Here is a 10,698-nt window from a genome sequence, read left to right as displayed (position 1 = left end):
TTTTTGCTATAGGGCATGTGCGCTCACCAGACAGACAGAGAGAGATAGAAAGACAGAAAGCGAGAAATCACCCCCCCCCCAGGGGGGATGGCCACACCGCAATCCCTTCTCCTCCATTCTCCTCTCGGGATCTTGGGCACGCACACACACGCACCCAGTGTGAGTTTTAAGCCACCGGGTTTGGAACGAGAGCCGCGGTGGACTACATGGGAGTCCAGCGACATAGCCATTATGCTAACTGCTGGTTCCAAGCTGAGAGCTTTCAACTCTGAACTGTTTAGTCTATAATTTCCTCCTTATTTCTAAGTCTTAAACATTTATGACTAGTTCTTGATTTTAAAATTTTAGATACTATCTCTTTACTCTGGAAAATAAACATTTTACTTTTTTACACTAACCTATAATCCCCTACATTAACTCCTGTAATTCCTTTCCCCCATTTTCCTAGTTTAAATATATCAACTACTTGTGTCGAATCAATATTTGATGTTTACATATTTTTGATTTTATAAACATTATTTATGGCTAAGCCATGTGCACTACTTCGATGATTATATTTCCTTTCTTATAGATTTTTGTTATTGTTTTAGGTAAAAATGGCCTTGTTTTTAATTTAATTTTGCGTAGAGTTTTGAAGATAACATTTCTGTTCTCATTGTATGAATATCACCTTTTATGTTTCTGAGAATGTTAATTGCAACGTTGGGGAAGCTTTTACTCAGAGTTCCTTTTCCCATTGGTTTTATTTAGCCTTTCATGTCCTCAAATGTCTCATGATCCTTGACTTCCATTCATTCTGATTTAAAGTTCTATACACAAGGGTGAGGCATCTCTATAGGGTGAACAGATGGAGTTCCCACTGTTTTGCACAGGAACCCCCAAGTGTTAAATGTATAGTTCTTTTATTTTAGGAAAGCTCAGGGAAAAAAAAAATCCTCTAATTTAAAATATTCTATCCAGGGACTATAAACCCAGCTGCTCTTTTCTGTGAGCCAAGCAAGGGAACTGGAATTGGCAGGGGTTCTTCACCTTTCACTTTGTAAACTTTCCCCTAATCTTCTTGTTTCACGCTGGTGTTTTATGTCAGTCTGCAGTGCAAGGTCTAGAGAGATGAGGGCCTCTCAGATCGAATTCCTCCAGAGAGGACACTTCACTTCCCGTTGGGATGGAGAACAATAGGGGAGAAATCTCGGATGAGAGATTGCTCATTACACAGTTCCACAATCTCTTGGCTGAAGCTCTTGGGGCCAGATATGTTTGAGGATTCAGATTTTTTTTAGACTTTAGAAAATAATGTGGTACATAATCGATATGTTACCTAGAGGGACCTGTGGCAGTCTCTTCAATCAAACATATTGAATTTTCTGCAGTGTAACATGAGAATTCACATTAATGGGGTAAATAAAGACTGTAATTAGCTTTACACATCTTAGACCATCCTTTGACAGTAAATTCATTTGGAGATGTCAAGTTTTACTGCCAAATGAAGTTCTATAAAATAAGTTTAGTTTTTAGAAGTTTTGGATTTAGGAGATACGAGAAAACAATGATTGAATCTTTATCTTTTCCTCTGGATTTCTAATATATCAATGTTTCCAATTTCCCAGCTTTTCTAGAATTTTCCAGTATGAGCCCATATGCATCATATTAACTTCTCCCTCATTTGCTTACAGCTGTCGTTCTCTGTTCTGACTTAATAAAGTCAGATATCACTTGTTTATCTGCATTTTATCTCCCAGAATTTGATTGGTATAGCGGTATATCTTTTCTGCTTTTGTGTCTTCTACTATAATGTTTGAACATGTATGTCTTTATTTGTTTTATTCCTTAGCTGCCTCCTCAGTGAAGTTTCAAGAATGAGCAACGATAACTGAGTGTGTTCAATCTTTCATGTTTAACTAGAATTCATAGGTGAAGATTCACCAGAACCCTACTATCTAGATAAACATGACTGGCTGAGTCCGTAGGTTCTGAACTTCTGTGATCCTCTTAGTTAATTAAGAGTAGATATTATAGGGGGGAAAAGTAAAGGACTATAATTTCTTAAGCTTTTGCCACCTGAAGCTTTTCGGAAATGGAATATCACTTTTGGAGGTATTTATCGATCTATTAACACTCCCCCATTCCTCCCATTCACCCACAACTTGTGAATATTACCTTATATGGAAAAGAGGTGATTAAGTGAAAGATCTGAAGAGGGGAATTTAGCCTGGATTATTGTAGGTGGGCTCCAAATAAGGAAGTTTGGGGTTAGACTCACTCAAGAAGGTGATGTTGTAAAGATGGAACTGAGAGAGATGAAGCAACCCATCAAGGCATATTGATACCACTAGAATCTGGAAAATGCCAGAATGGGCATCAGCTAAAGCTTCCAAAAGGGGTATACCTTGATTCTGGATTTTGAGTCTACAGAACCATGAAAAATTTTTTCTCTTTTTAGGCCACTCAGTTTGTGGTCATTTGTTAAGGCAGCCTTAGGAAACGAGTATACCAGCTATGGGATGCTCCATTTTCCTCCCCTGAAAGAGAAGAAGCTCTTTTTGTATGACATAAACTTGTGAATTATTTTGTTTATAATTTTAGACAAATCGATTCTCCTCTGAGGACCTCATTCTAGAAACTGAAAATTACTGGCAGTGGTCAATGGTTTAAAATGCCTCTTAAATTTCATAATACTGTGTATAAGTCTTAGTATGGAGATGAGGAAATTGACCTACTTCTATCAATCATATAATGTATGTGTAAATAAATCCTAAATGGAACTAATACCATTATTGCCACCTTGGGGTGCATTTGAAAAGTTAGCATTTGTTTTCTTGCTTTTTCTTTTGAAGTACCTATTTATTTGAGTTTGCATAGGAAAGCAATAATATATTTTATACAAATACTTTGCTTGATTTGTTAGGAATACCTAATCTAAACTTGATTTTTTTTTATATAAAATTTTTGATGTACATAGACTAGTCTACTTTACAAATTTATATTCATCTTATAAAGACATTATGTGAGAGTCAAATTAATAGTTTTTTTTTAATCTCCATTTTTTGTTGCCTAGATGGCTGCCTATCTTCTCTATAGGGCTTTTCATAATTTAAAGTTTAATGGTTGGCTGATTCAATCACAGAAATTTTAAATGTACATGAAAAACACATTTAACTTCATTGCCTTAGTACAGGGACCTGTTCTCTTCTTGCATATAATCTGTCCCCACCATGGCCTTGGTTTTTAATCTCACATGCTCGCAAGGGTTTTCGTTTTCTTCTTTCAGAAAATTACTTTCGAATGTGTTTCTCATCCTCTGCAAGACCACAGAGCCTATCCAGTATTTTGGGGGGGTCTTCCTATCCAGTATTTTGGGAGGGGGGGTAACTTTTTCCTCTCACATAAGGCTTAAATGCTGATTTTGTTATAACTAATGCTTGCAAAGTACCTACTGTGTTTCATAAACTTTTCAAATTTGTCTCTTTTAGTAAATACTGGTGAGGTATATCATGATCACCATTTCCATTTTATGAATAAGAGAATGAAGGCATGGAGAGGTTAAGTAATTCACTCAGAGTCTCTTAACTATTGAGCAGAAGATCTAGGTGTCCAGTGCAGCAGTGTGGCTACACACCCATGCTCTCAGCCACTACCTGCAGTGTTCTCACTGTCAGAGGGATTGTCCAAACAATGATTATTGACCTACTTTGTTAGTAGACTTTATCGTCAAACCTGGAAATTGGGACCAGCAGTTAGTGTAACAGACTCCCATGTAGTCGACTGCTGTTCGAGTCCTAGATCCGGTGGCTTAAACTCATGCCAGGTGCGTGTGTGTGCATGCCCAAGATCCCGAGAGGAGAATGGAGGAGAAGGCATTGCGACGTGGCCATCCCCCATGGGGGGTGATTTCTCTCTTTCTGTCTCTCTGTCTCTGTCTTTCTGGCGAGCACACGTGCCCTATAGCAAAAACTTCCCCCTTGCCCCCACCAAAAATAAGACCTAGAAATCTTGGCAGGACTCTACAGTATAAGAGGTTTTTTTTTGGAGATTTTCTCATTGGTCATTGAGTAGCTGTGTTTTATATGTATGTATTCAAAGTAGAGCAATGGCAGTCCTACACTCTCTGCTCAGTTGTCTGACATCATGGAAATCTGTGTAAAAAAAATCAAGCACCAAGAGATCCACTTTTCTAATAAATTTTTTAAAAAATATATTTATTTACAGTCATTCAACACTAAACTGCAGTGTTCTCACTGTAGGAAGGATTGTCCAAATGATTATTGACTTGCTTTTTTAGTAGACTTTATCATTAAGACTTGGAAATTGGGACCAGTAGTTAGCATAATGGCTATGTCACTGGACTCCATGTAGTCGACTACTGTTCAAGTCCTAGATCCAGTGGCTTAATCTCATGCAAAAGGAGACTTTCCTATCCAGAATACATTTTATATTGGCTCAATCAAGGACATTACCACACATGTTATTGTCAACAAATAATTTTCTATTTCTGGTTTCTTATATATTTTACTTTTTCCCCTCCTTGATTCCCTATCTCTCAATTTCTGCATGTCCCCCCCATACTGTCTCTGATATCTACAGTTGTTTTCCATGCCTTTTTTCATATCTTATTGATTCATTAAAGATCTTAATTAATTTAAAAACTTTTAATAGCAAGCACAGCTGATATATACATATCTATGAACACATATCTGACTTTAGGTGTGAACCTCAGTGAGTAAAGTGAACATACTATAAAGTATCACATCGCTGAAGCTATATAGCTTACTGCAGTCATTAAATAGGTATTAATAGGTATTTTTAATGCATTTTTTAATTTTCAGAAAAAAAAGTTTTGTTTTAAAAGACCCAAATCAAAAAATGTTAAGAAAAATTTGCTTAAAACTTAAAGCCAGGAAAAAGGTTAGGAATCAGTTCAAATACTAGGTAGATGAACCTATCAACAGTTTAAGAGAATTCAAAATCCTTAATATGGAAACCAAAGCATCAAGGAAAATCAGTAATATTTTAGTCTAAAATAAAAAAATTCTACTTTACTAGTTCAGTTTCATGTAATTAATCTCTCTCCTATTGAATTTGCAGTGTTACTGTGGTCTGATCTTTCCACTTAAACTCTGGAAGTTAACACTCAACTCTGAAATTGTCCCTACCATTAGGCTGGCCATTCTTTTGGTTGTTTTTCGTACTTTTATTTCTGTATCCAACTTTAGTTTTTTTGGTATAGCACTCCCTTTAGTACTTCTTGGAGAGCTGGTTTGGTGTTGGTAAATTCTTTCAGGTTTTGTTTTTCTGAGAATATTTTTGTCTTTTTTCTCATATGAAAGATAATCTTGCTGGGTATAGTATTCATGGTTGAAATTGTTTTACATTTAACACTTGGAATTTATTTTCCCATTCTTTCCTTGCTTGTATTGTTTCCAATGAGAGGTCTGATGTCATCCTATGGGATATCCTTTGAAAGTAACTTGACGTTTCTCTCTTGCCAATTTTAGTATCTCATCCCTGTCTGTGGTCAATCTGGCTATGATGTGCTTTGGGGAAGATGTTCCTGAATTGATTCTATGTGGGGTCCTTTGTATTTCTTGGGTCTGGATATTTGAGTGTCTCTCAATTGGAAAGTTTTCTTAGGATTTTATGGGATAGCTTATCAATGCCTTTATTAGTTTCTTCACCCGCTGGGATACCGATGATTTGATGTTTGGGCATTTAATGGTATCTAGTATTACTCATATGTTATTCTCATTTTTTTTGGGTTATTTTCTCAGTCTTCTGATGAATTTTTCTAGGTCAGAGATTCTTTCTTCTGTATCTGAGAATCCATCTTCTGCATGATCTAATCTGCTTTTGATATTCTCAAGGGAGATTTTGATTTCTTCTATTCCAGCTTTCATCTCTAACAATTCCACTTGATGCTTTTCTATGCTGTATATCTCCTCTTTCAGATTGTGCAAAAACTTCCTCACCTCCTGGAATTCGATATCTTTTTTTCTCGTATTTTCTGGAGTTTGTTGTTGCACTTCTCTTGTATCTCTGTTAGCTTTGTCACCATGAATATTCTAAATTTTTATCTGACATTTCCATGACTTCTCTTGCATTGTTTGTGGAGGATGAGGAGTTATTCTTTTCCCTTGGGGGGAGCTATTTTCTTTGTTTCTCATATTTACTGTGCCTTTGTAGTAGTTTCTGGTCATCTGATGGATTATATGTTTTTCCTAGTTTTTGGAGTTAAGTCTGAACATTCAGAGGAATGCAGATGGAGGTGATCTGCAGTCCCTAAACAGTACCATTTTTCTCCCTTTGTGCAGCTGATTCAATGGAAATTGAAGATTAATTTGACCCTAAAAGTACTCAGATATTTGGCTACTGTGTGCCTAGGCCTGTCTAGAAAATTAGTGTGTGGAGGCTGAGCAGAAAAGTGGGAAAGGTAAAAAGAAAAGGAAAAGGAAAAGGGAAAAAGAAAAACAAATGAGGGGAAAAACAAGACAGAAATTATTAAAAAAAACTTTTGACCCAAAAAAATAAAAAAAAAAATGGAAACTGCATGGTGCACTAGTGCACCGTGCAAATGGGGTCACTCAGCACTCAGATATAGATGGCTGCTGACTAGCTTGTCCTATGGGGAAAGGAGGAAGGGTAAGAATAACCAAGACAAAAGAGCAGCAGAAAGCTAAGAAATTTTAATTTTTTTTAAAAAAATGTAAACATACAGAAAGAAAGAGATAGAATCAATAGGTAGGGTGTTCTAACCTGGCTCCTGGCTAGATCTGGGGAGCAGGAGGGTGAAGTCTGAGAGGAAGGTTTTCAGTGGTCCACTTTACTAATAACGGAGCAATACTGAATGGCAGTTCTAGCCTCCCTCACCACTCATCCTGTTTTTCAATTGCCAGGGGGCATACACATCACCAGAGAGACAGGGACACAGAGAAAAAGTACTCATAATGGGACGTGGTCATGCCACAGTCCCTTCTCCATTTATCTGTCTTGTTGGGATTTGGGGTGCATGCAGGTGCTGGGTACATTCTTCAAGCTGCAGGGGTCAGTCAGGATTTGAACCGTGGTTGTTCACATGCAATCGGGTTTCCTTAACTACTAGGTTATGGGGCTGTCCAAAACCACTTATCCTTTACTTGGAATTTGGGGTGCTCCCTTGCTCTACACTGAAAGTTACCTAGATGCCTTCAAGGCTTCATGGAGGTGCAGATCAAGAATTGGGCCACTTTTTTCATCTCCTCAGTATTCGTCTTGACTGTGACTAGCAGAGGTGTTATTCCCGTGACAGAGAAGCGCGTACGACACCACCAGGAATGAGGGTTTTCAGAGACTGATGGCGAGCATCCCTGGAGCCAGTTGCCCCTGGAAGAACAGTGCATTTTCTGCTCATGCCACTCGGTGTTCTGTTTTCTAGCATTGGACCATGATCTGGTCACTGATTATCGAAGCAGTCTACTGCTGAGTGAAGCTGGAAACCCGGTGCTCCCTTGCCCCTTTCCCGACCTTTCCCACACACTTTCCAGCTCCAAGTAACAGTGTACAAAGTGACTGAAATCAGAAGCTGCCTCTGTGATCTAAAAGAAGAGAAACTGAAAAAAAAAAAGAATAAAAAATTAATGCGTGCAAAATAGCATCTTACATCTTTGTGATATTTCTATTTTACTGGATCTCAAAGAAAGGGAGATCAAGAGAACCGTGCTCTGACAATCATTATTTCTTAATCATTTGCATTTTTGCTTGGTCTCCTGAATCTGTCTAGGATAACTGAGCAAATGGGATTCTGGAAAAAATTACAGCTACCCAGGATTTAGCAGTGCAGATACTTTTTCCACATTGCTCGTAAATTTATTTTCATCATTAACTTAGCTTATTCCCATTAGATATCAAACCCCCATTGTTCCTGTAGCAATCAACTCACCGTATTTATTTGTTGCTTACGCAGGACGTATTCTTAAAGGAGACTAATGGCTTTTTCCATTATTTCTTGTTGTCCCCAAACTGTGGTAAACTACCTCAGGCTAATGTAGATTTTCAGGTTCTTAAATATGCCTGAAGTCCTAACATGCATCTTTCCTTGTGGTGTTCATGCGTTCCTATTTAATAAGTAAAATGAAAGGTGCAGAGGAATGAAGATACACTGTGATCAGTCTTGTAGCATGTGCATGGTGCTACCATAAATATTTGTTTAATACTGTAAAAAGTTTCTAGGGTCTAAGACATATTGATGATAAGGATGACATAGACACTTAAGGAGACTTAAAAAAAACTTAGATTAATAAATACTTCTCTGGCATCCACTGTCTGACAAATACCATGCTAACGTCTGGACATGAAAAAACGAGTGTGTCCCAGGGCCAGCAAGTGACATGTTGGTGAAAGTTCTGGACTCCAACATGGCTGACTGCAGCTTGAATCCTGGACCTGGTGGCTTGCTTTCTTAGTTTCCCTCACTCTCTCCTTGTCTCAGTCTCTCTTTGGTGAGTGCATGTGCCCTATAGCAAATCTAATTAATTAAATAATTCTTAAAACATTAAAAAAAAGAGTGATGTCCTCCCTTACAGAGTTTACTGTCTACCAAAGAAGCTTACAGATTAGTTTTGTATGAACTAATTCTACTGGGTCATCAGAAAAATTATGACATATTTTTCTATGCAAAAATGTGTCATGACTTTTCTGATGACTCAATGGTATATTCATAATGGTATTATTAAAGCAAATATGCCATATGCAGAGTAAGGGATATTACTGTACAACAAAGAGGAGTAAAATTAAATAGTGGAATTCGAACCAGCTAGTGGCATGATGGTTAAGGTGGCTGGATCCCACATGGCCAACTGCACAGTCCTAGTGCCAGACCTGGTGGCTTAGAAAACGTGCTTGGCATACGTTCATGTGCCCAAGATCCCGAGAGGAGAATGGAAAAGAAGGGATTGTGGGATGGCCCTTCCCCCTGCAGGGGAAGCTTTTTCACATTACCTCTTCTTCTCTCTCCCTCTCTCTCTCTCTTTGGTGAGCACATGTGCCCTACAGCAAATTAAAAATAAAACTAGTGTTATTCAAAGGGGACTCAAATACAGTCTATCATTCTGAGATCTGCTGTCTTGCTGAGTTTGAATTGGAGTTGGTGTGTGGGTGAATTTTCAGCCTTGTTTCTCTTCCTCATGAGAATCCCTTCTAAACCATGTTGTTAAAGAAGCTGATCTAGATAGAAAATGACTTTGAACGAGGGCTTTGCAATGAGTCGCATTCACTGCTAGTGCCTCTAAAACAAGCTCAAGACCCATTTATGAGCAGAAAATCCTCATTATGTCACATCCTACAAATAATTTTTTTTTTAGAGAGGTTTTTGCTATATAGGGCACGTGCACTCGCCAGACAGACAGAGAGAGACATAGAGACAGAAAGCGAGAAATCACCCCCCAGGAGGGATGGTCACACCGCAATCCCTTCTCCTCCATTCTCCTCTCGGGATCTTGGGCATGCACGCACGTGGGTCTGGTGTGAGTTTTAAGCCACCGGGTCCGGGATTGAACCGTGGTCAACTACATGGGATTCCAGTGACATAGCCATTATGCTAACTGCTGCTCCCACATATAATATGTTTTTTTTGGGGGGGCGGAGAGATTTTCACTGTCGGGCGCGTGCGCTCGCCAGACAGACAGAGAGAGACATAGAGACAGAAAGCGAGAAATCACCCCCCAGGAGGGATGGTCACACCGCAATCCCTTCTCCTCCATTCTCCTCTCGGGATCTTGGGCATGCACGCACACTCGCCCGGCGTGAGTTTTAAGCCACCGGGTCCAGGACACGAACCGCGGTCGACTACGTGGGAGTCCAGCGACATAGCCATTACGCTAACTGCTGGTTCCCATATAATATGTTTTTGAAATGACCAGCTGAAAGCTAGAATCTTCTTAGTACTTCTGAGTGACTCTGTGGCTTTCTTTTTAGCCCGTGTTTCATAGGTTAGGAAAGGTTTTGGGTCATATCTACTAGCTGAAGTGGTACTGAGGTTACTTCAGAGGTATATCTATTCATAGATGTGGTCTTCAGCCTGCTCCTTGGAATTGCAACTCTTAGTCATAAAGGCAAGCGACAGAAATTAAACTCTTTTGATAACATTTGGTGGACACTTAATTCACCTAGGAAAGCCCAGGGACTGACCAACTTCAGGTTAAGCATTTCTAATCTGAAATTACAAAATGTTTCAAAATTGGAAATGTCTTAGGCACAGATATGACATCACAAGTGGAAAATTCTACACCTTGATTTCATGTGGTGAGTCGTAGTAAAAACAAAATATTATGCCCAGCTGTAGTGGCTAGAACTGGACACAGTAAATAGTGCCACCATTTGGAGGCTGGAAACCACAGGGGAGGCAAGGGTGTAGTTCCTGGGCCAAGCTGAACACACTGGGTGTTATTGTGTGCACCTATAATTCTAGTTAATTATAAGGCTAGGATAGGAAAATAATGACACAGTGAGACTCCATAAAAAATACTCATATCTGGCTCTCTCCTTTCTCACTCCATCTCTCTCACAAAGGAGAAAAAATATATACATATACATATATATATATATATAAATTTATCTCATGCTCTATGCTTAAGACATATGAAATAAGTGAATTTCATGTTTAGATTTGACTCCAAGATGCTTCATTATATATATATATATATATATATATATATATATAGTATTGGGACA

The sequence above is a fragment of the Tupaia chinensis genome, unplaced genomic scaffold (genome assembly GCF_000334495.1).
Source record: "Tupaia chinensis unplaced genomic scaffold, TupChi_1.0 Scaffold000127_1, whole genome shotgun sequence".
In the NCBI taxonomy this organism is placed as follows: domain Eukaryota; kingdom Metazoa; phylum Chordata; class Mammalia; order Scandentia; family Tupaiidae; genus Tupaia; species Tupaia belangeri.
Note: the sequence above shows the minus strand (reverse complement) of the source record.